This window comes from Syngnathus scovelli, chromosome 3, assembly GCF_024217435.2.
Source record: "Syngnathus scovelli strain Florida chromosome 3, RoL_Ssco_1.2, whole genome shotgun sequence".
Classification (NCBI taxonomy): Eukaryota; Metazoa; Chordata; class Actinopteri; order Syngnathiformes; family Syngnathidae; genus Syngnathus; species Syngnathus scovelli.
In genome coordinates, this window is record NC_090849.1 from 7843934 (window position 1) to 7871860 (window position 27927).

Genomic DNA, 27927 nt, shown 5'->3' on the forward strand with positions numbered 1-27927 from the left:
TTCCGGTTTGATTTGGGGTCACTTCCGGTTTACCTGAGGTCACTTCCGGTTCATTTGGGGTCACTTCCGGTTTGATTTGGGTCACTTCCGGTCTATTAAGGTCACTTCCGGTTTGATTAGAGGCACTTCCGGTCTATTTAGGTCACTTCCGGTTTGATTAGAGGCACTTCCGGTCTAGCTGAGGTCACTTCCGGTTTATTTGGGGTCACTTCCGGTTTAAAAAGGTCACTTCCGGTTTGATTTGGGGTCACTTCCGGTTTGATTTGGGGTCACTTCCGGTTTACCTGAGGTCACTTCCGGTTCATTTGGGGTCAATTCCGGTTTGATTTGGGGCACTTCCAGTTCATTCCGGGTTCATTGGGGCACTTCAGGGTCAATCCAAGATGGCCGCCACTCTGGAAGTGGGGGTCAAGGGTTGAATTGTGGAAGTGGGGGTGAAGGGGGTGAATATGGTAAGCATAAGGTGAACAAAGTGAATAAAGTTGGAATGGGTTGAATCGGTTGAAAAATGTAGAAATTAGAAGGGAAAAACTAAATTTTGGGAAAATTTGGTGTGAATTTCAAAATATAAAATTTGGAAATTTTGCTAAGTGGGAAGGTGTGGAATAGGTAGGCAAAAGATGAACAGTTGAAAGTTGGAACGAGTTGAATCGGTGGAAAAATGTAGAAAATAGAAGTGAAAAACTAAATTTTGTGAAATTTTGCAAAATTTTGTGCAAATTTTAAAAGTGAAAACGTGAAATTTTTGAATTTGGCAAGTTTGGGAATGTCCCCAATGTGATTTGAATGTGTTGAAATAAGTGAATTTCAAACTGGAACAACAAAAATGTGAAATGTTGAATCTGCCATTAAGAATGAATGGGGAAAAAAATGCCACAAAATCGTGAATTTTGTGAAAACGGAAAATTTTTCGAACAAAAAAAATGTAAGCAGCCGTGTCATGAATATTTGGAATAAGTGAAAAGTGGAACGGAGTGAATCGGTTGAAGTATGTGGAAGGAGTTAAGCGTCAAAAAAGTGAGCGGAATAAGTAGAATAATAATAATAATAATAAAGGACAGCAATAACAATAGTGTGAAGGTCTTCACCTTCACACTAATAATAATAATAATAAAGGACAGCAATAACAATAGTGTGAAGGTCTTCACCTTCACACTAATAATAATAATAAAGGACAGCAATAACAATAGTGTGAAGGTCTTCACCTTCACACTAATAATAATAAAGTAGAATAACAATGTGTGAAGGCTTCGCCTTCACACAATAACTAGAATTGCAATTTCTGGAGAAATTGCGTGTGAAGGCGAAGACCTTCGCACTATTGTTATTCTACTTTAAGCGGGAAGAATAAAAAGGAAATTAAATTATTATAAAATAAATGGGAAAATGACAAAAGTTATAAATGATAAAAATGATAAGCGGGAAGAATATAAAGGAAATTAAATTATTTATACAATAAATGGGAAAATGACGAGAGTTACAAATGATAAGCGGGAAGAATAAAAAGGTTATTATTAAAATAAATGGTAAAATGACAAGTTACAAATCATAAGCGTAAAAAATAAGAAGCAGTGAATAAAAAGGAAAAAAAACAGTACCCACAGTTGGAATCGAACTCACACAGGGACATGTCTAGAGTTAAGAAGTGCCCACGTTACCACCTGAGCTAATTGGTTTTCTCTTTTAAGGTGGTGGAATTCGCTTAATGTGATAAATGTTCATGTTGAATACGCCATTAAGAATGAATGTGTAATTTTGCACCACAAATGTACTAATTATGCAAAAACGATAAATGTTTATGACGAAAAAAACTGCAGCCAATGTCGTGTGAGTTTGTGTAATGGTGAGACGCCCAATGTGACACATGTAAAATTCGAACCCACGCAGGGAAATGGCTCGTGTTGAAACTGCCATTAAGAATGAATGGGGAATTATAAGTCACAAATTTGCTAATTACACAAAAACGGTAAACGTTAAGAACAAAAAAAATGGTAGCAAGCATGACATGAATTTTTGGAATGTGTGAAAGTTTGAACGGGGTGAATCGGTTGAAGCATGTAGGACTAGTTAGGTGCCAAAAAAGTGGGCGGAATAAGTTGTTTAATAATAATAATAATAACTAGAATTGCAATTTCTGGAGAAATTACGTGTGAAGGCGAAGACCTTCGCACTATTGTTATTCTACTTTTTTCGAAATGAAAGAAAGGAAAAATGAAAAAGGGAAATAAATGATGAATAAAATAAATGGGAAAATGATGAGAGTTACAAATGATAAACATTAATAATAAGCGGGAAGAATAAAAAGGAAATTAAATTATTATAAAATAAATGGGAAAATGACAAAAGTTACAAATGATAAACGTTAAAAATGATAATCGGGAAGAATATAAAGGAAATTAAATTATTATAAAATAAATGGGAAAATGACAAAAGTTACAAATGATAAACGTTATAAATGATAAGCGGGAAGAATAAAAAGGAAAATAAATTAATATTAAAATAAATGGTAAAATGACAAGTTACAAATCATAAGCGTAAAAAATATGAAGCAGTGAATAAAAAGGAAAAAAAAACATTACCCATAGTTGGAATCGAACTCACTCGGGGATGCGTCTAGAGTTAAGGAGTGCCCGCGTTACAAACTGAGCTAATCAGTTTCCTTTTGTGGAACGGTAGAATTTGCTTAATGTGATGAATGTTCATGTTGAATGCGCCATTAAGAATGAATGCGTAATTTTATACCACAAATGTACTAATTATGCAAGAATGACAAATGTTTATAACGAAAAAAACTGCAGCCAGTGTCGTGTGAGTTTGTGTAATGGTGAGACGCCCAATGTGACACATGTAAAATTCGAACCCACGCAGGGAAATGGCTCGTGTTGAAATCCCCATTAAGAATGAATGGGGATTTAAAAGTCACAAATTTGGTAATTACACAAAAACGGTAAATGTTATTAACAAAAAAAATGGTAGCAAGCATGACATGAATATTTGGAATGTGTGAAAGTTTGAACGGGGTGAATCGGTTGAAGCATGTAGGACTAGTTAGGTGCCAAAAAAGTGGGCGGAATAAGTTGTTTAATAATAATAATAACTAGAATTGCAATTTCTGGAGAAATTGCGTGTGAAGGCGAAGACCTTCGCACTATTGTTATTCTACTTTTTTCGAAATGAAAGAAAGGAAAAATGAAAAAGGGAAATAAATGATGAATAAAATAAATGGGAAAATGATGAGAGTTACAAATGATAAACATTAATAATAAGCGGGAAGAATAAAAAGGAAATTAAATTATTATAAAATAAATGGGAAAATGACAAAAGTTACAAATGATAAACGTTAAAAATGATAATCGGGAAGAATATAAAGGAAATTAAATTATTATAAATTAAATGGGAAAATGACAAAAGTTACAAATGATAAACGTTATAAATGATAAGCGGGAAGAATAAAAAGGAAAATAAATTAATATTAAAATAAATGGTAAAATGACAAGTTACAAATCATAAGCGTAAAAAATATGAAGCAGTGAATAAAAAGGAAAAAAAACATTACCCATAGTTGGAATCGAACTCACTCGGGGATGCGGCTAGAGTTAAGAAGTGCCCGCGTTACAAACTGAGCTAATCAGTTTCCTTTTGTGGAACGGTAGAATTTGCTTAATGTGATGAATGTTCATGTTGAATGCGCCATTAAGAATGAATGCGTAATTTTATACCACAAATGTACTAATTATGCAAGAATGACAAATGTTTATAACGAAAAAAACTGCAGCCAGTGTCGTGTGAGTTTGTGTAATGGTGAGACGCCCAATGTGACACATGTAAAATTCGAACCCACGCGGGAAAATGGCTCGTGTTGAAATCCCCATTAAGAATGAATGGGGATTTAAAAGTCACAAATTTGCTAATTACACAAAAACGGTAAATGTTATCAACAAAAAAAATGGTAGCAAGCATGACATGAATATTTGGAATGTGTGAAAGTTTGAACGGGGTGAATCGGTTGAAGCATGTAGGACTAGTTAGGTGCCAAAAAAGTGGGCGGAATAAGTTGTTTAATAATAATAATAATAATAATAATAAAGTAGAATAACAATGTGTGAAGGCCTTCGCCTTCACACAATAATAATAATAATAATAAAGTAGAATAACAATGTGTGAAGGCCTTCGCCTTCACACAATAATAATAAAGTAGAATAACAATGTGTGAAGGCCTTCGCCTTCACACAATAAAGTAGAATAACAATGTGTGAAGGCCTTCGCCTTCACACAATAATAAAGTAGAATAACAATGTGTGAAGGCCTTCGCCTTCACACAATAATAATAATAAAGTAGAATAACAATGTGTGAAGGCCTTCACCTTCACACAACTAGAATTGCAATTTCTGGAGAAATTGCGTGTGAAGGCGAAGACCTTCGCACTATTGTTATTCTACTTTTTTTGAAATGAAAGAAAGGAAAAATGAAAAAGGGAAATAAATGATGAATAAAATAAACGGGAAAATGATGAGAGTTACAAATGATAAACGTTAATAATAAGCGGGAAGAATAAAAAGGAAATTAAATTATTATGAAATAAATGGGAAAATGACAAAAGTTACAAATGATAAACGTTATAAATGATAAGCGGGAAAAATATAAAGGAAATTAAATTATTATAAAATAAATGGGAAAATGACAAAAGTTACAAATGATAAACGTTATAAATGATAACTAAGGAAAACTAAGTATGTCCAAATAACTTGAATGTCCGTGTAGGAATTGTCAATAATAATTCATCATAATTTTTGAAAAAAAACAGTTGGAAAAATATGGGGGGGGGGGGGGGGGGAATTAAAGTATCTATTGCATTGATACAACTAATACATTTACTATAATGACACAACACACAATTTATACACAGACAACTAAATATACCTAAGTGGTGACATATATTATAATTTAGATTAAATTAATTCAATTTAATAAAAATAAAGAAAATAAACAATGACAATTTTGTGCATATAACTTTAATCATAGAAAATTTTAAACAGAACAACAAACAAGTAACAAGAAATACAAACAATAAAACAAAATTACCACAAAAACCCCTCGGGGAAAATTAGGGCCATCGGGGAATCTTTGGTTCCACTTATTCAAAGGAACCTTTTTGGTTGCATTGTTGGCGTCGACAAGCTCCACGTGTTCGCCTTTTATTTTAAAGGCCATTACGTGAAACGCCTCGTCTTCCAGTTCCTGCGCAAAGACATTTAATGACAATTTATTATGTGTTTAAAACACCACAAGAAAACATGATGGATGGATGGACGGACGGACGGATGGATGGGGTTGGGTAGGTAGGTAGGTAAGTAGGTTGCTTAGATAGATAGATAGATAGATAGATAGATAGATAGATAGATAGATAGATAGATAGGCAGGCAGACAGATAAAAAAAACTTAAAACCTAAAACAATTTCATGACCATAATCACAACCACAATGATTTTATACAGTCAAGAAAGCAAGTGAAATTATATGTCTGTAGGGCTGTATCTGAGACAAAATCTTATAAAATTGGTGATCCAGATTTAGAGAAAACTCCTAAAGCATATTTCATTAGAATCTGACTTCAGCCTTGATGATGATGATGAGCCACTGATAGCAGTTTTTGTCAAGTAAATAACATTATTGATTCCATTTAGAATATGTTTGTCTATACACAGGAAAAAACTGCATGCTTTAGGTACCTTTATCACAGTATTTTCTGTGGAGTGGAGCTCCACGCAACCAGAACAAGATGTCATCATGTGCGTCATAGATAGCCGCTGTCCAACTCTTACTTGAAAAAAGTTGCTCTCTCGCCACCTGAGCACTTTTATTTCCCTGTGATCCTATAATGAAAATGTCAAATTAGTACTAACTGTTGAAATGTAGATCTAGGCTACAATTACGAAGGCAACATGATGCCCTAAGGGACCTTACTCAGGTGAATTTAGAGTGTGATATATATATATATATATATATATATATATATTTAGACACACGCGCACGCACGCACACATAGTGTGAGAGAGAGAAAACAATCAGTTTACTTTTTTTAAATAAAAGATGCCCAATGGGACCGGCATCCCACGTGTTACCACCATCCTGATGGGGCAGATCTAAAAAAGGAAGACAGATTAAACATCAATACTTCATGAAGGAGAGGGAGCAAAAAGAGAGAGAGGGATCTTACAGCAGAGACAATGCCGTCTGTCGTGAACAGGACACCCTCCTCATGGCTGATGTCCTTTAAATGGTCTGCTAATGCTTGAAGGGTACAGCAGAGCTGTCCCCTTTGCCTCCATCCCCCCAGCCACGTAAATGGTGGTGTTGTGCCGGGAGAGGAGGACCCCTTCTTCCCTTCCCCGGCCAAAATTAATAAACCGAAATGTACCTCCGACAGAGACGTCGGAGGCTAAATTTGCAAACAGCACAAATTTGCACACACGCTGGCCATCACAGAGGGCCGCCACTGTGTTACGGTGGGAGGCCCCAGCCTCCACCGTGCCATCCTCTTTCAGGACCCATCGAGAATATTTGTCGATGTTTTTTAAGGCCACCACTTTGGCCGTGAGCGCCGCCGGCAACTGATGGAGTGTCCATAGGTTTTCCATTCTGAAAGGAAAAATGAAAAAGGGAAATAAATGATGATAAATGATGAATAAAATAAATGGGAAAATGACGAGAGTTACAAATGATAAACGTTAATAATAAGCGGGAATAAAAAGGAAATTAAATTATTATAAAATAAATGGGAAAATGACAATGGTTACAAACGATAAACGTTAAAAATGATAATCGGGAAGAATATAAAGGAAATTAAATTATTATAAAATAAATGGGAAAATGACAAAAGTTACAAATGATAAACGTTAAAAATGATAATCGGGAAGAATATAAAGGAAATTAAATTATTATAAAATAAATGGGAAAATGACAAAAGTTACAAATGATAAACATTATAAATGATAAGCGGGAAGAATAAAAAGGAAAATAAATTAATATTAAAATAAATGGTAAAATGACAAGTAACAAATCATAAGCGTAAAAAATGTGAAGCAGTGAATAAAAAGGAAAAAAACCATTACCTATAGTTGGAATCAAACTCACTCGGGGATGCGGCTAGAGTTAAGAAGTGCCCGCGTTACAAACTGAGCTAATCAGTTTCCTTTTGTGAAACGGTAGAATTTGCTTAATGTGATGAATGTTCATGTTGAATGCGCCATTAAGAATGAATGCGTAATTTTATACCACAAATGTACTAATTATGCAAAAATGACAAATGTTTATAACGAAAAAAACTGCAGCCAGTGTCGTGTGAGTTTGTGTAATGGTGAGACGCCCAATGTGACACATGTAAAATTCGAACCCACGCAGGGAAATGGCTCGTGTTGCAATTGCCATTAAGAAAGAATGGGGATTTAAGTCACAAATTTGCTAATTACACAAAAACGGTAAATGTTATCAACAAAAAAAATGGTAGCAAGCATGACATGAATATTTGGAATGTGTGAAAGTTTGAACGGGGTGAATCGGTTGAAGCATGTAGGACTAGTTAGGTGCCAAAAAAGTGGGAGGAATAAGTTGAATAATAACTAGCAATCTGCAATTCCTGGAGAAATTGCGAGTGTGAAGGCGAAGACCTTCACACTATTGTTATTCTACTTTTTTCGAAAATAAATTCCGCCCACTGTAAAATTCGAACCCACGCGGGAAAATGGCTCGTGTTGAAATCCCCATTAAGAATGAATGGGGATTTAAAAGTCACAAATTTGCTAATTACACAAAAACGGTAAATGTTATCAACAAAAAAAATGGTAGCAAGCATGCCATGAATTTTTTGAATGTGTGAAAGTTTGAACAGGGTTAATCGGTTGAAGCATGTAGGACTAGTTAGGTGCCAAACAATGGGGAGGAATAAGTTGAATAATATTAATAACTAGAATTGCAATTTCTGGAGAAATTGCGTGTGAAGGCGAAGACCTTCGCACTATTGTTATTCTACTTTATTCGAAATGAAAGAAAGGAAAAATGAAAAAGGGAAATAAATGATGATAAATGATGAATAAAATAAATGGGAAAATGACGAGTTACAAATGATAAACGTTAATAATAAGCGGAAAGAATAAAAAGGAAATTAAATTATTATAAAATAAATGGGAAAATGACAAAAGTTACAAATGATAAACGTTAAAAATGATAATCGGGAAGAATATAAAGGAAATTAAATTATTATAAAATAAATGGGAAAATGACAAAAGTTACAAATGATAAACGTTAAAAATGATAATCGGGAAGAATATAAAGGAAATAAAATTATTATAAAATAAATGGGAAAATGACAAAAGTTACAAATGATAAACGTTATAAATGATAAGCGGGAAGAATAAAAAGGAAAATAAATTATTATTAAAATAAATGGTAAAATCATAAGCGTAAAAAATATGAAGCAGTGAATAAAAAGTAAAAAAAACGGTACCCACAGTTGGAATCGAACTCATGCGGGGAACCGGCTGGAGTCAAGAAGTGCCCGCGTTACCACCTGAGCTAATTGGTTTTCTTTTTTAAAGTGGTGGAATTCGCTTAATGTGATTAATGTTCATGTTGAATGCGCCATTGAGAATGGATGCGTAATTTTACACCACAAATGTACTAATTGCGCAAAAACGATAAATGTTTATGACGAAAAAAACTGCAGCCAGTGTCGTATGAGTTTGTGTAATGGTGAGACGCACAATGTGACACATGTAAAATTCGAACCCACGCAGGGAAATGGCTCGTGTTGAAACTGCCATTAAGAATGAATGGGGAATTATAAGTCACAAATTTGCTAATTACACAAAAACGGTAAATGTTAAGAACAAAAAAAATGGTAACAAGCATGCCATGAATTTTTGGAATGTGTGAAAGTTTGAACGGGGTGAATCGGTTGAAGCATGTAGGACTAGTTAGGTGCCAAAAAAGTGAGAGGAATAAGTTGAATAATAATAATAACTAGAAAATGCAATTTCTGGAGAAATTGCGTGTGAAGGCGAAGACTTTGAATCACTTCTTGGGGAATGCTGGCGAATTATGCTGAAACGAGTTGAATTACTTGAGAAATGTAGAAAATAGAGGTGAAAAACGGAATTTTGGAGAATTTGGTGGAATTTCAGAATTTTGGAGAATTTGGTTGAGTTTAAAATCTTAAAATGTGGAATTTATGGCAAGTGGAAATTTGGGGAATAGGTAGGAAAAAGATGAAGAGTTGAAAGTTGGAATGAGTTGAATCGGTTGAACAATGTGAAAATTAGAGTAGAAAAACACATTTTTGGAGAATTTGGTTGAATTTCAAATTTCAAAATTTGGAATTTTTTGTAAGGGGAAGTTGTGGAATAGGTAAGCAAAAGATGAAGAGTTGAAAGTTGGAATGGGTTGAATCGGTAGAGAAATGTAGAAATGAGAGTAGAAAAACGAAATTTTGGAGAATTTGGTTGAATTTCAAATTTGGGATTTTTGGTAAGTGGGAAGTTGTGTAATACGTAGGCAAAAGATGAAGAGTTGAAAGTTGGAATGGGTTGAATCGGTTGAAAAATGTACAAATTAGAGTCGAAAAACGAAATTTTGCAGAATTTGGTTGAATTTCAAATTTGGAATTTTTGGTAAGTGGGAAGTTGTGAAATAGGTAAGCAAAAGATGAAAAGTTGAAAGTTGGAATGGATTGAATCGGTTGCACAATGTAAAGATTAGAGTAGAAAAACAAAATGTTTGAGAATTTGGTTGAATTTCAAATTTTTAATTTTTAATTTTTGGTAAGTGGGAAGTTGTGGAATAGGTAGGCAAAAGATGAAGAGTTGAAAGTTGGAATGGGTTGAATCGGTTGAACAATGTAGAAATTACAGTAGAAAAACGAAATTTTGGAGATTTTGGTTGAATTTCAAATTTGGAATTTTTGGTAAGTCGGAAGTTGTGGAATAGGTAGGCAAAAGATGAAGAGTTGAAAGTTGGAATGGGTTGAATCGGTTGAACAATGTAGAAATTAGAGTAGAAAAACAAAATGTTGGAGAATTTGGTTGAATTTCAAATATGGAATTTTTGGTAAGTGGGAAGTTGTGGAATAGGTAGGCAAAAGATGAAGAGTTGAAATTCGGAATGGGTTGAATCGGTTGAACAATGTAGAAATTAGATTAGAAAAATGAAATTTTGGAGAATTTGGTTGAATTTCAAATTTGGAATTTTTGGTAAACGGGAAGTTGTGGAATAGGTAGGCAAAACATGAACAGTTGAAAGTTGGAATGAGTTGAATCGGTTAAAAAATGTAGAAATTAGAGTAAAAAAAACAAAATTTTTGAGAATTTGGTTGAATTCCAAATTTGGAATTTTTGGTAAGTGGGAATTTGTGGAATAGGTAGGCAAAAGATGAAGAGTTGAAAGTTGGAACGGGTTGAATCGGTTGAACAATGTAGAAATTAGAGTAGAAAAACGAAATTTTGGAGATTTTGGTTGAATTTCAAATTTTGAATTTTTGGTAAGTGGGAAGTTGTGGAATAGGTAGGCAAAAGATGAAGAGTTGAAAGTTGGAACGGGTTGAATCGGTTGAACAATGTAGAAATTAGAGTAAAAAAACGAAATTTTGGAGATTTTGGTTGAATTTCAAATTTGGAATTTTTGGCAAGTCGGAAGTTGTGGAATAGGTAGGCAAAAGATGAAGAGTTGAAAGTTGGAATGGGTTGAATCGGTTGAACAATGTAGAAATTAGAGTAGAAAAACAAAATGTTGGAGAATTTGGTTGAATTTCAAATATGGAATTTTTGGTAAGTGGGAAGTTGTGGAATAGATAGGCAAAAGATGAACAGTTGAAAGTTGGAATGAGTTGAATCGGTTGAACAATGTAGAAATTAGAGTAGAAAAACGAAATTTAGAAAGATTTGGTTGAATTTCAAATTTGGAATTTTTGGTAAACGGGAAGTTGTGGAATAGGTAGGCAAAACATGAACAGTTGAAAGTTGGAATGAGTTGAATCGGATGAAAAATGTAGAAATTAGAGTAGAAAAACAAAATTTTTGAGAATTTGGTTGAATTCCAAATTTGAAAATTTTGAATTTTTCATAAGTTGGAAGTTGTGGAATAGTTAGAAAAAGATGAACAGTTGAAAGTTGAAATGGGTTGAATCGGTTGAAAAACGTAAAAGTTAGAGTGGAAAAATGAAATTTTTGAGAATTTGGTTGAATTTCAAATTTGGAATTTTTGGTAAGTGGGAAGTTGTGGAATAGGTAGGCAAAAGATGAACAGTTGAAAGTTGGAATGAGTTGAATCGGTTGAACAATGTAGAAAAAAGTGGAATGATGTAAATGTGAAATGTCGAATCTGCCATTAAGAATGAATGGGGAAAAATTTGTCCTAAGTTCGCGAATTTTGCGAAATCGGAAAATTTTCGGAACGAGAAAAATGGAAGCGCTCATCTCGTGAATATTTGGAACACGTCAAAAGTGGAACAGAGTGAATCGGATGAACTATGTGGAAGAAGAAGCGGGACAAAAAAGTGTGGAGAATAAAATATAATAATAATAATAATAACTAGAAAATGCAATTTCTGGAGAAATTGCGTGTGAAGGCGAAGACTTTGAATCACTTCTTGGGGAATGCTGGCGAATTATGCTGAAACGAGTTGAATTACTTGAGAAATGTAGAAAATAGAGGTGAAAAACGGAATTTTGGAGAATTTGGTGGAATTTCAGAATTTTGGAGAATTTGGTTGAGTTTAAAATCTTAAAATGTGGAATTTATGGCAAGTGGAAATTTGGGGAATAGGTAGGAAAAAGATGAAGAGTTGAAAGTTGGAATGAGTTGAATCGGTTGAACAATGTGAAAATTAGAGTAGAAAAACACATTTTTGGAGAATTTGGTTGAATTTCAAATTTCAAAATTTGGAATTTTTTGTAAGGGGAAGTTGTGGAATAGGTAAGCAAAAGATGAAGAGTTGAAAGTTGGAATGGGTTGAATCGGTAGAGAAATGTAGAAATGAGAGTAGAAAAACGAAATTTTGGAGAATTTGGTTGAATTTCAAATTTGGGATTTTTGGTAAGTGGGAAGTTGTGTAATACGTAGGCAAAAGATGAAGAGTTGAAAGTTGGAATGGGTTGAATCGGTTGAAAAATGTACAAATTAGAGTCGAAAAACGAAATTTTGCAGAATTTGGTTGAATTTCAAATTTGGAATTTTTGGTAAGTGGGAAGTTGTGAAATAGGTAAGCAAAAGATGAAAAGTTGAAAGTTGGAATGGATTGAATCGGTTGCACAATGTAAAGATTAGAGTAGAAAAACAAAATGTTTGAGAATTTGGTTGAATTTCAAATTTTTAATTTTTAATTTTTGGTAAGTGGGAAGTTGTGGAATAGGTAGGCAAAAGATGAAGAGTTGAAAGTTGGAATGGGTTGAATCGGTTGAACAATGTAGAAATTACAGTAGAAAAACGAAATTTTGGAGATTTTGGTTGAATTTCAAATTTGGAATTTTTGGTAAGTCGGAAGTTGTGGAATAGGTAGGCAAAAGATGAAGAGTTGAAAGTTGGAATGGGTTGAATCGGTTGAACAATGTAGAAATTAGAGTAGAAAAACAAAATGTTGGAGAATTTGGTTGAATTTCAAATATGGAATTTTTGGTAAGTGGGAAGTTGTGGAATAGGTAGGCAAAAGATGAAGAGTTGAAATTCGGAATGGGTTGAATCGGTTGAACAATGTAGAAATTAGATTAGAAAAATGAAATTTTGGAGAATTTGGTTGAATTTCAAATTTGGAATTTTTGGTAAACGGGAAGTTGTGGAATAGGTAGGCAAAACATGAACAGTTGAAAGTTGGAATGAGTTGAATCGGTTAAAAAATGTAGAAATTAGAGTAAAAAAAACAAAATTTTTGAGAATTTGGTTGAATTCCAAATTTGGAATTTTTGGTAAGTGGGAATTTGTGGAATAGGTAGGCAAAAGATGAAGAGTTGAAAGTTGGAACGGGTTGAATCGGTTGAACAATGTAGAAATTAGAGTAGAAAAACGAAATTTTGGAGATTTTGGTTGAATTTCAAATTTTGAATTTTTGGTAAGTGGGAAGTTGTGGAATAGGTAGGCAAAAGATGAAGAGTTGAAAGTTGGAACGGGTTGAATCGGTTGAACAATGTAGAAATTAGAGTAAAAAAACGAAATTTTGGAGATTTTGGTTGAATTTCAAATTTGGAATTTTTGGCAAGTCGGAAGTTGTGGAATAGGTAGGCAAAAGATGAAGAGTTGAAAGTTGGAATGGGTTGAATCGGTTGAACAATGTAGAAATTAGAGTAGAAAAACAAAATGTTGGAGAATTTGGTTGAATTTCAAATATGGAATTTTTGGTAAGTGGGAAGTTGTGGAATAGATAGGCAAAAGATGAACAGTTGAAAGTTGGAATGAGTTGAATCGGTTGAACAATGTAGAAATTAGAGTAGAAAAACGAAATTTAGAAAGATTTGGTTGAATTTCAAATTTGGAATTTTTGGTAAACGGGAAGTTGTGGAATAGGTAGGCAAAACATGAACAGTTGAAAGTTGGAATGAGTTGAATCGGATGAAAAATGTAGAAATTAGAGTAGAAAAACAAAATTTTTGAGAATTTGGTTGAATTCCAAATTTGAAAATTTTGAATTTTTCATAAGTTGGAAGTTGTGGAATAGTTAGAAAAAGATGAACAGTTGAAAGTTGAAATGGGTTGAATCGGTTGAAAAACGTAAAAGTTAGAGTGGAAAAATGAAATTTTTGAGAATTTGGTTGAATTTCAAATTTGGAATTTTTGGTAAGTGGGAAGTTGTGGAATAGGTAGGCAAAAGATGAACAGTTGAAAGTTGGAATGAGTTGAATCGGTTGAACAATGTAGAAAAAAGTGGAATGATGTAAATGTGAAATGTCGAATCTGCCATTAAGAATGAATGGGGAAAAATTTGTCCTAAGTTCGCGAATTTTGCGAAATCGGAAAATTTTCGGAACGAGAAAAATGGAAGCGCTCATCTCGTGAATATTTGGAACACGTCAAAAGTGGAACAGAGTGAATCGGATGAACTATGTGGAAGAAGAAGCGGGACAAAAAAGTGTGGAGAATAAAATATAATAATAATAATAATAACTAGAAAATGCAATTTCTGGAGAAATTGCGTGTGAAGGCGAAGACTTTGAATCACTTCTTGGGGAATGATGCCGAATGATGTTGAAATGAGTTGAATTTCTTGAGAAAATAGAAGTGTAATACTAAATTTTGGAGAATTTGGTTGAATTTCAAATTTGAAAGTTTGGAATTTTTGGTAAGTGGAAAGTTGTGGAATAGGTAGAAAAATGATGAACAGTTGAAAGTTGGAATGGGTAGAATCGGTTGAAAAATGTAGAAATTAGAGTAGAAAGACGAAATTTAGAAAAATTTGGTTAAATTTCAAATTTGGAATTTTTTGCAAATGGGAAGTTGTGGAATAGGTTGGCAAAAGATGAACAGTTGAAAGTTGGAATGAGTTGAATAAGTTGAAAAATGTAGAAATTAGAGTAGAAAAACGAAAATTTGGAGAATTTGGTTGAATTTCAAATTTGGAATTTTTGATCAGTGGGAAGTTGTGGAATAGGTAGGCAAAAGATGAACAGTTGAAAGTTGGAATGGGTAGAATTGGTTGAAAAATGTAGAAATTAGAGTAGAAAAACGAAATTTTGAAAAATTTGGTTGAATTTCAAATTTGGAATTTTTGGTAAACGGGAAGTTGTGGAACTGTTCAAAAGATGAACAGTTGAAAGTTGGAATGGGTTGAATCGGTTGAACAATGTAGAAATTAGAGTAGAAAAATGAAATTTTGGGTAATTTGGTTGAATTTCAAATTTGGAATTTTTGGTAGGTGGGACGTTGTGCAATAGGTAGGCAAAAGATGAACAGTTGAAAGTTGGAATGGGTAGAATCGGTTGAAAAATGTAGAAATTAGAGTAGAAAAACGAAATTTAGAAAAATTTGGTTGAATTTCAAATTTGGAATTTTTGGCAAATGGGAAGTTGTGGAATAGGTTGGCAAAAGATGAACAGTTGAAAGTTGGAATGAGTTGAATCGGTTGAAAAATGTAGAAGTTAGAGTAGAAGAACGAAATTTTGGAGAATTTGGTTGAATTTCAAATTTAAAAATTTGGAGTTTTTGGTAGGTGAGAAGTTGTGGAATAGGCAGGCAAAAGATGAACAGTTGAAAGTTGGAATGGGTTGAATCGGTTGAAAAACGTAGAAGTTAGAGTAAAAAAACAAAATTTTGTAGAATTTGGTTGAATTTCAAATTTGAAAATTTTGAATATTTGGTATGTGAGAAGTTGTGGAATAGGCAGCCAAAAGATGAACAGTTGAAAGTTGGAATGGGTTGAATCGGTTGAAAAATGTAGAAATTAGAGTAGAACAATGAAATTACGAAGAATTTGGTTGAATTTCAAATTTGAAAATTTGGAATTTTTTTGTAAGTGGGAAGTTGTGGAATAGGTAGGCAAAAGATGAACAGTTGGAAGTTGGAATGGGTTGAATCGGTCGAAAAATGTAGAAATTAGAGGTGAAAAATGAAATTTCGTGAAATTTTGTCGGAATTTTTAACGTGAAAACGTGAAATTTTTGAATTTGGGAATTTTGGGAATGTCGAGAAGCATTCCGAATGTGGTTTGAATGTGCTGAATGAGGTGAATTTAAAAGGGGAATGACCTAAATGTGAAATGTCGAATCTGCCATTGAGAATGAATGGGGAAAAATTTGTCGTAAATTCGCGAATTTTGCGAAATCGGAAAATTTTCGGAACGAGAAAAATGGAAGCGCTCATCTCGTGAATATTTGGAATACGTCAAAAGTGGAACGGAGTGAATCGGATGAATTATGTGGAAGAAGAAGCGGGACAAAAAAGTGGCGGGAATAAAATAGAAGAATAATAATAATAATAGAGAATGGTGTAGAATAACATATGTGTGAAGGCCATCGCCTTCACACAACTAGAAAATGCAATTTCTGGAGAAATTGCGTGTGAAGGCGAAGACTTTGAATCACTTCTTGGGGAATGATGCCGAATGATGTTGAAATGAGTTGAATTTCTTGAGAAATGTGGAAAATAGAAGTGTAATACTAAATTTTTGAGAATATGGTTGAATTTCAAATTTGATTTTTGGAATTTTTGGTAAGTGGAAAGTTGTGGAATAGGCAGGCAAAGGATGAACAGTTGAATGTTGGAACGGGTTGAATCGATTAAAAAATGTAGAAGTGAGAGCAAATGTTGAATCCCCATAGAGAATGAATGGGAATTAAAAGAAAAAGCAATTGCGCCAAAATATTTTGAAATTTGGAACAAAACGTAAAAAAACAGCTTCAGGAGGTTCACTTTTGGGGTTAAAATGTTGAAACGGGTTCAATCGGACAAAAAATGCAAAAGTTAGCGCCTAATGTAGCTATTTATGGCAGTTAATGTTGAAATAAGTTCACTTCCGGGTTGATTTGGGTCACTTCCGGTCTATTTGGGTCACTTCCGGTCTGATTAGAGGCACTTCCGGTCCAGCTGAGGTCACTTCCGGTTTATTTGGGGTCACTTCCGGTTTAAAAAGGTCACTTCCGGTTTAAAAAGGTCACTTCCGGTTTGATTTGGGGTCACTTCCGGTTTACCTGAGGTCACTTCCTGTTTACCTAAGGTCACTTCCGGTTTGATTTGGGCCACTTCCGGTTCATTCTAGGTTCATTGGGAGCACTTCAGGGTCAATCCAAGATGGCCGCCACACTGGAAGTGGGGGTCAAGGGTTGAATTTTGTAAGCATAGTGGAAGTGGGGGTGAAGGGGGTGAATATGGTAAGGATGAGGTGACCAAAGTGAATAAAGTTGGAATGGGTTGAATCGGTTGAAAAATGTAGAAATTAGAGTAGAAAAACCAAATTTTGTAGAATTTGGTTGAATTTCAAAATTGAAAATTTGGAAATTTTGGTAAGTGGGAAGGTGTGGAATAGGTAGGCAAAAGATGAACAGTTGAAAGTTGGAATGGGTTGAATCGGTTGAAAAACGTAGAAGTTAGAGTAGAAAAACGAAATTTTGGAGAATTTGGTTGAATTTCAAATTTGAAATTTTGGAATTTTTGATAGGTGAGAAGTTGTGGAATAGGCAGGCAAAAGATGAACAGTTGAAAGTTGGAATGGGTTGAATCGGTTGAAAAATGTAGAAATTAGAGTAGAAAAACGAAATTACGAAGAATTTGGTTGAATTTCAAATTTGAAAATTTGGAATTTTTTTGTAAGTGGGAAGTTGTGGAATAGGTAGGCAAAAGATGAACAGTTGGAAGTTGGAACGGGTTCAATCGGTCGAAAAATGTAGAAATTAGAGGTGAAAAACGAAATTTCGTGAAATTTTGTCGGAATTTTTAACGTGAAAACGTGAAATTTTTGAATTTGGGAATTTTGGGAATGTCGAGAATCATTCCGAATGTGGTTTGAATGTGCTGAATGAGGTGAATTTAAAAGGGGAATGACGTAAATGTGAAATGTCGAATCTGCCATTGAGAATGAATGGGGAAAAATTTGTCGTAAATTCGCGAATTTTGCGAAATCGGAAAATTTTCGGAACGAGAAAAATGGAAGCCCTCATCTCGTGAATATTTGGAATACGTCAAAAGTGGAACGGAGTGAATCGGATGAATTATGTGGAAGAAGAAGCGGGACAAAAAAGTGGCGGGAATAAAATAGAAGAATAATAATAACTAGAAAATGCAATTTCTGGAGAAATTGCGTGTGAAGGCGAAGACTTTGAATCACTTCTTGGCGAATGCTGGCGAATTATGCTGAAACGAGTTGAATTACTTGAGAAATGTAGAAAATAGAGGTGAAAAACGGAATTTTGGAGAATTTGGTGGAATTTCAGAATTTTGGAGAATTTGGTTGAGTTTAAAATCTTAAAATGTGGAATTTATGGCAAGTGGAAATTTGGGGAATAGGTAGGAAAAAGATGAAGAGTTGAAAGTTGGAATGAGTTGAATCGGTTGAACAATGTGAAAATTAGAGTAGAAAAACACATTTTTGGAGAATTTGGTTGAATTTCAAATTTCAAAATTTGGAATTTTTTGTAAGGGGAAGTTGTGGAATAGGTAAGCAAAAGATGAAGAGTTGAAAGTTGGAATGGGTTGAATCGGTAGAGAAATGTAGAAATGAGAGTAGAAAAACGAAATTTTGGAGAATTTGGTTGAATTTCAAATTTGGGATTTTTGGTAAGTGGGAAGTTGTGTAATACGTAGGCAAAAGATGAAGAGTTGAAAGTTGGAATGGGTTGAATCGGTTGAAAAAATGTACAAATTAGAGTCGAAAAACGGAATTTTGCAGAATTTGGTTGAATTTCAAATTTGGAATTTTTGGTAAGTGGGAAGTTGTGAAATAGGTAAGCAAAAGATGAAAAGTTGAAAGTTGGAATGGATTGAATCGGTTGCACAATGTAAAGATTAGAGTAGAAAAACAAAATGTTTGAGAATTTGGTTGAATTTCAAATTTTTAATTTTTAATTTTTGGTAAGTGGGAAGTTGTGGAATAGGTAGGCAAAAGATGAAGAGTTGAAAGTTGGAATGGGTTGAATCGGTTGAACAATGTAGAAATTACAGTAGAAAAACGAAATTTTGGAGATTTTGGTTGAATTTCAAATTTGGAATTTTTGGTAAGTCGGAAGTTGTGGAATAGGTAGGCCAAAGATGAAGAGTTGAAAGTTGGAACGGGTTGAATCGGTTGAACAATGTAGAAATTAGAGTAGAAAAACAAAATGTTGGAGAATTTGGTTGAATTTCAAATTTGGAATTTTTGGTAAGTGGGAAGTTGTGGAATAGGTAGGCAAAAGATGAAGAGTTGAAAGTTGGAATGGGTTGAATCGGTTGAACAATGTAGAAATTAGATTAGAAAAACGAAATTTTGGAGAATTTGGTTGAATTTCAAATTTGGAATTTTTGGTAAACGGGAAGTTGTGGAATAGGTAGGCAAATCATGAACAGTTGAAAGTTGGAATGAGTTGAATCGGTTAAAAAATGTAGAAATTAGAGTAGAAAAACAAAATTTTTGAGAATTTGGTTGAATTCCAAATTTGGAATTTTTGGTAAGTGGGAAGTTGTGAAATAGGTAAGCAAAAGATGTAAAGTTGAAAGTTGGAATGGATTGAATCGGTTTCACAATGTAAAGATTAGAGAAGAAAAACCAAATGTTTGAGAATTTGGTTGAATTTCAAATTTGGAATTTTTGGTAAGTGGGAAGTTGTGGAATAGGTAGGCAAAAGATGAAGAGTTGAAAGTTGGAACGGGTTGAATCGGTTGAACAATGTAGAAATTAGAGTAGAAAAACGAAATTTTGGAGATTTTGGTTGAATTTCAAATTTGGAATTTTTGGTAAGTCGGAAGTTGTGGAATAGGTAGGCAAAAGATGAAGAGTTGAAAGTTGGAATGGGTTGAATCGGTTGAACAATGTAGAAATTAGAGTAGAAAAACAAAATGTTGGAGAATTTGGTTGAATTTCAAATATGGAATTTTTGGTAAGTGGGAAGTTGTGGAATAGATAGGCAAAAGATGAACAGTTGAAAGTTGGAATGAGTTGAATCGGTTAAAAAATGTAGAAATTAGAGTAGAAAACAAAATTTTTGAGAATTTGGTTGAATTCCAAATTCTGAATTTTTGGTAAGTCGGAAGTTGTGGAATAGGTAGGCAAAAGATGAAGAGTTGAAAGTTGGAATGGGTTGAATCGGTTGAACAATGTAGAAATTAGAGTAGAAAAACAAAATGTTGGAGAATTTGGTTGAATTTCAAATATGGAATTTTTGGTAAGTGGGAAGTTGTGGAATAGGTAGGGAAAAGATGAAGAGTTGAAAGTTGGAATGGGTTGAATCGGTTGAACAATGTAGAAATTAGATTAGAAAAACGAAATTTTGGAGAATTTGGTTGAATTTCAAATTTGGAATTTTTGGTAAACGGGAAGTTGTGGAATAGGTAGGCAAAACATGAACAGTTGAAAGTTGGAATGAGTTGAATCGGTTAAAAAATGTAGAAATTAGAGTAGAAAAACAAAATGTTGGAGAATTTGGTTGAATTTCAAATATGGAATTTTTGGTAAGTGGGAAGTTGTGGAATAGGTAGGCAAAACATAAACAGTTGAAAGTTGAAATGAGTTGAATCGGTTGAAAAATGTAGAAATTAGAGTAGAAAAACAAAATTTTTGAGAATTTGGTTGAATTCCAAATTTGAAAATTTGGAATTTTTCATAAGTTGGAAGTTGTGGAATAGTTAGAAAAAGATGAACAGTTGAAAGTTGGAATGGGTTGAATCGGTTGAAAAACGTAAAAGTTAGAGTGGAAAAACGAAATTTTGGAGAATTTGGTTGAATTTCAAATTTGGAATTTTTGGTAAGTGGGAAGTTGTGGAATAGGTAGGCAAAAGATGAACAATTGAAAGTTGGAATGAGTTGAATCGGTTGAACAATGTAGAAAAAAGTGGAATGATGTAAATGTGAAATGTCGAATCTGCCATTAAGAATGAATGGGGAAAAATTTGTCGTAAGTTCGCGAATTTTGCGAAATCGGAAAATTTTCGGAACGAGAAAAATGGAAGCGCTCATCTCGTGAATATTTGGAACACGTCAAAAGTGGAACGGAGTGAATCGGATGAACTATGTGGAAGAAGAAGCGGGACAAAAAAGTGTGGAGAATAAAATAGAAGAATAATAATAATAACTAGAAAATGCAATTTCTGGAGAAATTGCGTGTGAAGGCGAAGACTTTGAATCATTTCTTGGGGAATGCTGGCGAATTATGCTGAAACGAGTTGAATTACTTGAGAAATGTAGAAAATAGAGGTGAAAAATGGAATTTTGGAGAATTTGGTGGAATTTCAGAATTTTGGAGAATTTGGTTGAGTTTAAAATCTTAAAATGTGGAATTTATGGCAAGTGGAAATTTGGGGAATAGGTAGGAAAAAGATGAAGAGTTGAAAGTTGGAATGGGTTGAATCGGTTGAACAATGTGAAAATTAGAGTAGAAAAACACATTATTGGAGAATTTGGTTGAATTTCAAATTTCAAAATTTGGAATTTTTTGTAAGGGGAAGTTGTGGAATAGGTAAGCAAAAGATGAAGAGTTGAAAGTTGGAATGGGTTGAATCGGTAGAGAAATGTAGAAATGAGAGTAGAAAAACGAAATTTTGGAGAATTTGGTTGAATTTCAAATTTGGGATTTTTGGTAAGTGGGAAGTTGTGTAATACGTAGGCAAAAGATGAAGAGTTGAAAGTTGGAATGGGTTGAATCGGTTGAAAAATGTACAAATTAGAGTCGAAAAACGAAATTTCGCAGAATTTGGTTGAATTTCAAATTTGGAATTTTTGGTAAGTGGGAAGTTGTGAAAGGTAAGCAAAAGATGAAAAGTTGAAAGTTGGAATGGATTGAATCGGTTGCACAATGTAAAGATTAGAGAAGAAAAACAAAATGTTTGAGAATTTGGTTGAATTTCAAATTTTGAATTTTTGGTAAGTGGGAAGTTGTGGAATAGGTAGGCAAAAGATGAAGAGTTGAAAGTTGGAACGGGTTGAATCGGTTGAACAATGTGGAAATTAGAGTAGAAAAACGAAATTTTGGAGATTTTGGTTGAATTTCAAATTTGGAATTTTTGATAAGTCGGAAGTTGCGGAATAGGTAGGCAAAAGATGAAGAGTTGAAAGTTGGAATGGGTTGAATCGGTTGAACAATGTAGAAATTAGATTAGAAAAACGAAATTTTGGAGAATTTGGTTGAATTTCAAATTTGGAATTTTTGGTAAACGGGAAGTTGTGGAATAGGCAGGCAAAACATGAACAGTTGAAAGTTGGAATGAGTTGAATCGGTTAAAAAATGTAGAAATTAGAGTAGAAAAACTAATTTTTTTTAAAATTTGGTTGAATTCCAAATTTGGAATTTTTGGTAAGTGGGAAGTTGTGAAATAGGTAAGCAAAAGATGAAAAGTTGAAAGTTGGAATGGATTGAATCGCTTTCACAATGTAAAGATTAGAGAAGAAAAACAAAATGTTTGAGAATTTGGTTGAATTTCAAATTTTGAATTTTTGGTAAGTGGGAAGTTGTGGAATAGGTAGGCAAAAGATGAAGAGTTGAAAGTTGGAACGGGTTGAATCGGTTGAACAATGTAGAAATTAGAGTAGAAAAACGAAATTTTGGAGATTTAGGTTGAATTTCAAATTTGGAATTTTTGGTAAGTCGGAAGTTGTGGAATAGGTAGGCAAAAGATGAAGAGTTGAAAGTTGGAATGGGTTGAATCGGTTGAACAATGTAGAAATTAGAGTAGAAAAACAAAATGTTGGAGAATTTGGTTGAATTTCAAATATGGAATTTTTGGTAAGTGGGAAGTTGTGGAATAGATAGGCAAAAGATGAACAGTTGAAAGTTGGAATGAGTTGAATCGGTTGAACAATGTAGAAATTAGAGTAGAAAAACAAATTTTTTTAAAATTTGGTTGAATTCCAAATTTGGAATTTTTGGTAAGTCGGAAGTTGTGAAATAGGTAAGCAAAAGATGAAAAGTTGAAAGTTGGAATGGATTGAATCGGTTTCACAATGTAAAGATTAGAGAAGAAAAACAAAATGTTTGAGAATTTGGTTGAATTTCAAATTTTGAATTTTTGGTAAGTGGGAAGTTGTGGAATAGGTAGGCAAAAGATGAAGAGTTGAAAGTTGGAACGGGTTGAATCGGTTGAACAATGTAGAAATTAGAGTAGAAAAACGAAATTTTGGAGATTTTGGTTGAATTTCAAATTTGGAATTTTTGGTAAGTCGGAAGTTGTGGAATAGGTAGGCAAAAGATGAAGAGTTGAAAGTTGGAATGGGTTGAATCGGTTGAACAATGTAGAAATTAGAGTAGAAAAACAAAATGTTGGAGAATTTGGAATGGATTGAATCGGTTTCACAATGTAAAGATTAGAGAAGAAAAACAAAATGTTTGAGAATTTGGTTGAATTTCAAATTTTGAATTTTTGGTAAGTGGGAAGTTGTGGAATAGGTAGGCAAAAGATGAAGAGTTGAAAGTTGGAACGGGTTGAATCGGTTGAACAATGTAGAAATTAGAGTAGAAAAACGAAATTTTGGAGATTTTGGTTGAATTTCAAATTTGGAATTTTTGGTAAGTCGGAAGTTGTGGAATAGGTAGGCAAAAGATGAAGAGTTGAAAGTTGGAATGGGTTGAATCGGTTGAACAATGTAGAAATTAGAGTAGAAAAACAAAATGTTGGAGAATTTGGTTGAATTTCAAATATGGAATTTTTGGTAAGTGGGAAGTTGTGGAATAGATAAGCAAAAGATGAACAGTTGAAAGTTGGAATGAGTTGAATCGGTTGAACAATGTAGAAATTAGAGTAGAAAAACGAAATTTAGAAAGATTTGGTTGAATTTCAAATTTGGAATTTTTGATAAACGGGAAGTTGTGGAATAGGTAGGCAAAACATGAACAGTTGAAAGTTAAAATGAGTTGAATCGGTTAAAAAATGTAGAAATTAGAGTAGAAAAACAAAATTTTTGAGAATTTGGTTGAATTCCAAATTTGAAAATTTGGAATTTTTTATAAGTTGGAAGTTGTGGAATAGTTAGAAAAAGATGAACAGTTGAAAGTTGGAATGGGTTGAATCGGTCTAAAAACGTAAAAGTTAGAGTGGAAAAACGAAATTTTGGAGAATTTGGTTGAATTTCAAATTTGGAATTTTTGGTAAGTGGGAAGTTGTGGAATAGGTAGGCAAAAGATGAACAGTTGAAAGTTGGAATGAGTTGAATCGGTTGAACAATGTAGAAAAAAGTGGAATGATGTAAATGTGAAATGTCGAATCTGCCATTAAGAATGAATGGGGAAAAATTTGTCGTAAGTTCGCGAATTTTGCGAAATCGGAAAATTTTCGGAACGAGAAAAATGGAAGCGCTCATCTCGTGAATATTTGGAACACGTCAAAAGTGGAACGGAGTGAATCGGATGAACTATGTGGAAGAAGAAGCGGGACAAAAAAGTGTGGAGAATAAAATATAATAATAATAATAATAATAACTAGAAAATGCAATTTCTGGAGAAATTGCGTGTGAAGGCGAAGACTTTGAATCACTTCTTGGGGAATGCTGGCGAATTATGCTGAAACGAGTTGAATTACTTGAGAAATGTAGAAAATAGAGGTGAAAAACTGAATTTTGGAGAATTTGGTGGAATTTCAGAATTTTGGAGAATTTGGTTGAGTTTAAAATCTTAAAATTTGGAATTTATGGCAAGTGGAAATTTGGGGAATAGGTAGGTAAAAGATGAAGAGTTGAAAGTTGGAATGAGTTGAATCGGTTGAACAATGTGAAAATTAGAGTAGAAAAACACATTTTTGGAGAATTTGGTTGAATTTCAAATTTCAAAATTTGGAATTTGTTGTAAGGGGAAGTTGTGGAATAGGTAAGCAAAAGATGAAGAGTTGAAAGTTGGAATGGGTTGAATCGGTAGAGAAATGTAGAAATGAGAGTAGAAAAACGAAATTTTGGAGAATTTGGTTGAATTTCAAATTTGGGATTTTTGGTAAGTGGGAAGTTGTGTAATACGTAGGCAAAAGATGAAGAGTTGAAAGTTGGAATGGGTTGAATCGGTTGAAAAATGTACAAATTAGAGTCGAAAAACGAAATTTTGCAGAATTTGGTTGAATTTCAAATTTGGAATTTTTGGTAAGTGGGAAGTTGTGAAATAGGTAAGCAAAAGATGAAAAGTTGAAAGTTGGAATGGATTGAATCGGTTGCACAATGTAAAGATTAGAGTAGAAAAACAAAATGTTTGAGAATTTGGTTGAATTTCAAATTTTTAATTTTTGGGAAGTGGGAAATTGTGGAATAGGTAGGCAAAAGATGAAGAGTTGAAAGTTGGAATGGGTTGAATCGGTTGAACAATGTAGAAATTACAGTAGAAAAACGAAATTTTGGAGATTTTGGTTGAATTTCAAATTTGGAATTTTTGGTAAATCGGAAGGTGTGGAATAGGTAGGCAAAAGATGAAGAGTTGAAAGTTGGAATGGGTTGAATCGGTTGAACAATGTAGAAATTAGATTAGAAAAACGAAATTTTGGAGAATTTGGTTGAATTTCAAATTTGGAATTTTTGGTAAACGGGAAGTTGTGGAATAGGTAGGCAAAACATGAACAGTTGAAAGTTGGAATGAGTTGAATCGGTTAAAAATGTAGAAATTAGAGTAGAAAAAACAAAATTTTTGAGAATTTGGTTGAATTCCAAATTTGGAATTTTTGGTAAGTCGGAAGTTGTGGAATAGGTAGGCAAAAGATGAAGAGTTGAAAGTTGGAATGGGTTGAATCAGTTGAACAATGTAGAAATTAGAGTAGAAAAACAAAATGTTGGAGAATTTGGTTGAATTTCAAATATGGAATTTTTGGTAAGTGGGAAGTTGTGGAATAGGTAGGCAAAAGATGAAGAGTTGAAAGTTGGAATGGGTTGAATCGGTTGAACAATGTAGAAATTACATTAGAAAAACGAAATTTTGGAGAATTTGGTTGAATTTCAAATTTGGAATTTTTGGTAAACGGGAAGTTGTGGAATAGGTAGGCAAAACATGAACAGTTGAAAGTTGGAATGAGTTGAATCGGTTAAAAAATGTAGAAATTAGAGTAGAAAAACAAAATGTTGGAGAATTTGGTTGAATTTCAAATATGGAATTTTTGGTAAGTGGGAAGTTGTGGAATAGGTAGGCAAAACATGAACAGTTGAAAGTTGGAATGAGTTGAATCGGTTGAAAAATGTAGAAATTAGAGTAGAAAAACAAAATTTTTGAGAATTTGGTTGAATTCCAAATTTGAAAATTTGGAATTTTTCATAAGTTGGAGGTTGTGGAATAGTTAGAAAAAGATGAACAGTTGAAAGTTGGAATGGGTTGAATCGGTTGAAAAACGTAAAAGTTAGAGTGGAAAAACGAAATTTTGGAGAATTTGGTTGAATTTCAAATTTGGAATTTTTGGTAAGTGGGAAGTTGTGGAATAGGTAGGCAAAAGACGAACAGTTGAAAGTTGGAATGAGTTGAATCGGTTGAACAATGTAGAAAAAAGTGGAATGATGTAAATGTGAAATGTCGAATCTGCCATTAAGAATGAATGGGGAAAAATTTGTCGTAAGTTCGCGAATTTTGCGAAATCGGAAAATTTTCGGAACGAGAAAAATGGAAGCGCTCATCTCGTGAATATTTGGAACACGTCAAAAGTGGAACGGAGTGAATCGGATGAACTATGTGGAAGAAGAAGCGGGACAAAAAAGTGTGGAGAATAAAATATAATAATAATAATAATAACTAGAAAATGCAATTTCTGGAGAAATTGCGTGTGAAGGCGAAGACTTTGAATCACTTCTTGGGGAATGATGCCGAATGATGTTGAAATTAGTTGAATTTCTTGAGAAAATAGAAGTGTAATACTAAATTTTGGAGAATTTGGTTGAATTTCAAATTTGAAAGTTTGGAATTTTTGGTAAGTGGAAAGTTGTGGAATAGGTAGAAAAATGATGAACAGTTGAAAGTTGGAATGGGTAGAATCGGTTGAAAAATGTAGAAATTAGAGTAGAAAGACGAAATTTAGAAAAATTTGGTTGAATTTCAAATTTGGAATTTTTGGCAAATGGGAAGTTGTGGAATAGGTTGGCAAAAGATGAACAGTTGAAAGTTGGAATGAGTTGAATAAGTTGAAAAATGTAGAAATTAGAGTAGAAAAACGAAAATTTGGAGAATTTGGTTGAATTTCAAATTTGGAATTTTTGATCAGTAGGAAGTTGTGGAATAGGTAGGCAAAAGATGAACAGTTGAAAGTTGGAATGGGTAGAATTGGTTGAAAAATGTAGAAATTAGAGTAGAAAAACGAAATTTTGAAAAATTTGGTTGAATTTCAAATTTGGAATTTTTGGTAAACGGGAAGTTGTGGAATAGGTAGGCAAAAGATGAACAGTTGAAAGTTGGAATGGGTTGAATCGGTTGAACAATGTAGAAATTAGAGTAGAAAAATGAAATTTTGGGTAATTTGGTTGAATTTCAAATTTGGAATTTTTGGTAGGTGGGACGTTGTGCAATAGGTAGGCAAAAGATGAACAGTTGAAAGTTGGAATGGGTAGAATCGGTTGAGAAATGTAGAAATTAGAGTAGAAAAACGAAATTTAGAAAAATTTGGTTGAATTTCAAATTTGGAATTTTTGGCAAATGGGAAGTTGTGGAATAGGTTGGCAAAAGATGAACAGTTGAAAGTTGGAATGAGTTGAATCGGTTGAAAAATGTAGAAGTTAGAGTAGAAGAACGAAATTTTGGAGAATTTGGTTGAATTTCAAATTTAAAAATTTGGAGTTTTTGGTAGGTGAGAAGTTGTGGAATAGGCAGGCAAAAGATGAACAGTTGAAAGTTGGAATGGGTTGAATCGGTTGAAAAACGTAGAAGTTAGAGTAAAAAAACAAAATTTTGTAGAATTTGGTTGAATTTCAAATTTGAAAATTTTGAATATTTGGTATGTGACAAGTTGTGGAATAGGCAGGCAAAAGATGAACAGTTGAAAGTTGGAATGGGTTGAATCGGTTGAAAAATGTAGAAATTAGAGTAGAAAAATGAAATTACGAAGAATTTGGTTGAATTTCAAATTTGAAAATTTGGAATTTTTTTGTAAGTGGGAAGTTGTGGAATAGGTAGGCAAAAGATGAACAGTTGGAAGTTGGAATGGGTTGAATCGGTCGAAAAATGTAGAAATTAGAGGTGAAAAACGAAATTTCGTGAAATTTTGTCGGAATTTCTAACGTGAAAACGTGAAATTTTTGAATTTGGGAATTTTGGGAATGTCGAGAATCATTCCGAATGTGGTTTGAATGTGCTGAATGAGGTGAATTTAAAAGGGGAATGACGTAAATGTCAAATG

At 33.4% G+C, this 27927-nt stretch overlaps 2 long non-coding RNA genes across 3 annotated transcripts in view; one reads left to right on the top strand and one right to left on the bottom strand.

Annotated features, from left to right (window-relative positions):
• LOC137840171 (uncharacterized) overlaps positions 1-27927 on the top strand; it is a 60709-nt gene that overhangs the window by 12443 nt on the left and 20339 nt on the right. Inside the window, exon 2 of one of the 2 annotated variants that reach the window (XR_011086652.1) lies at positions 225-1134. This is a non-coding gene — a long non-coding RNA (uncharacterized lncRNA). Of the gene's footprint in view, positions 1-5; positions 1135-27927 lie in introns of those variants that run through there. The other variant, XR_011086651.1, reaches the window with a different exon arrangement.
• Positions 4836-7580, bottom strand: LOC137840172 (uncharacterized). Its single transcript, XR_011086653.1, has 4 exons — positions 6218-7580; positions 6075-6143; positions 5730-5873; positions 4836-5239 (listed from the first exon to the last, which is right to left on the bottom strand). It is a non-coding gene; the product is annotated as an uncharacterized lncRNA (long non-coding RNA).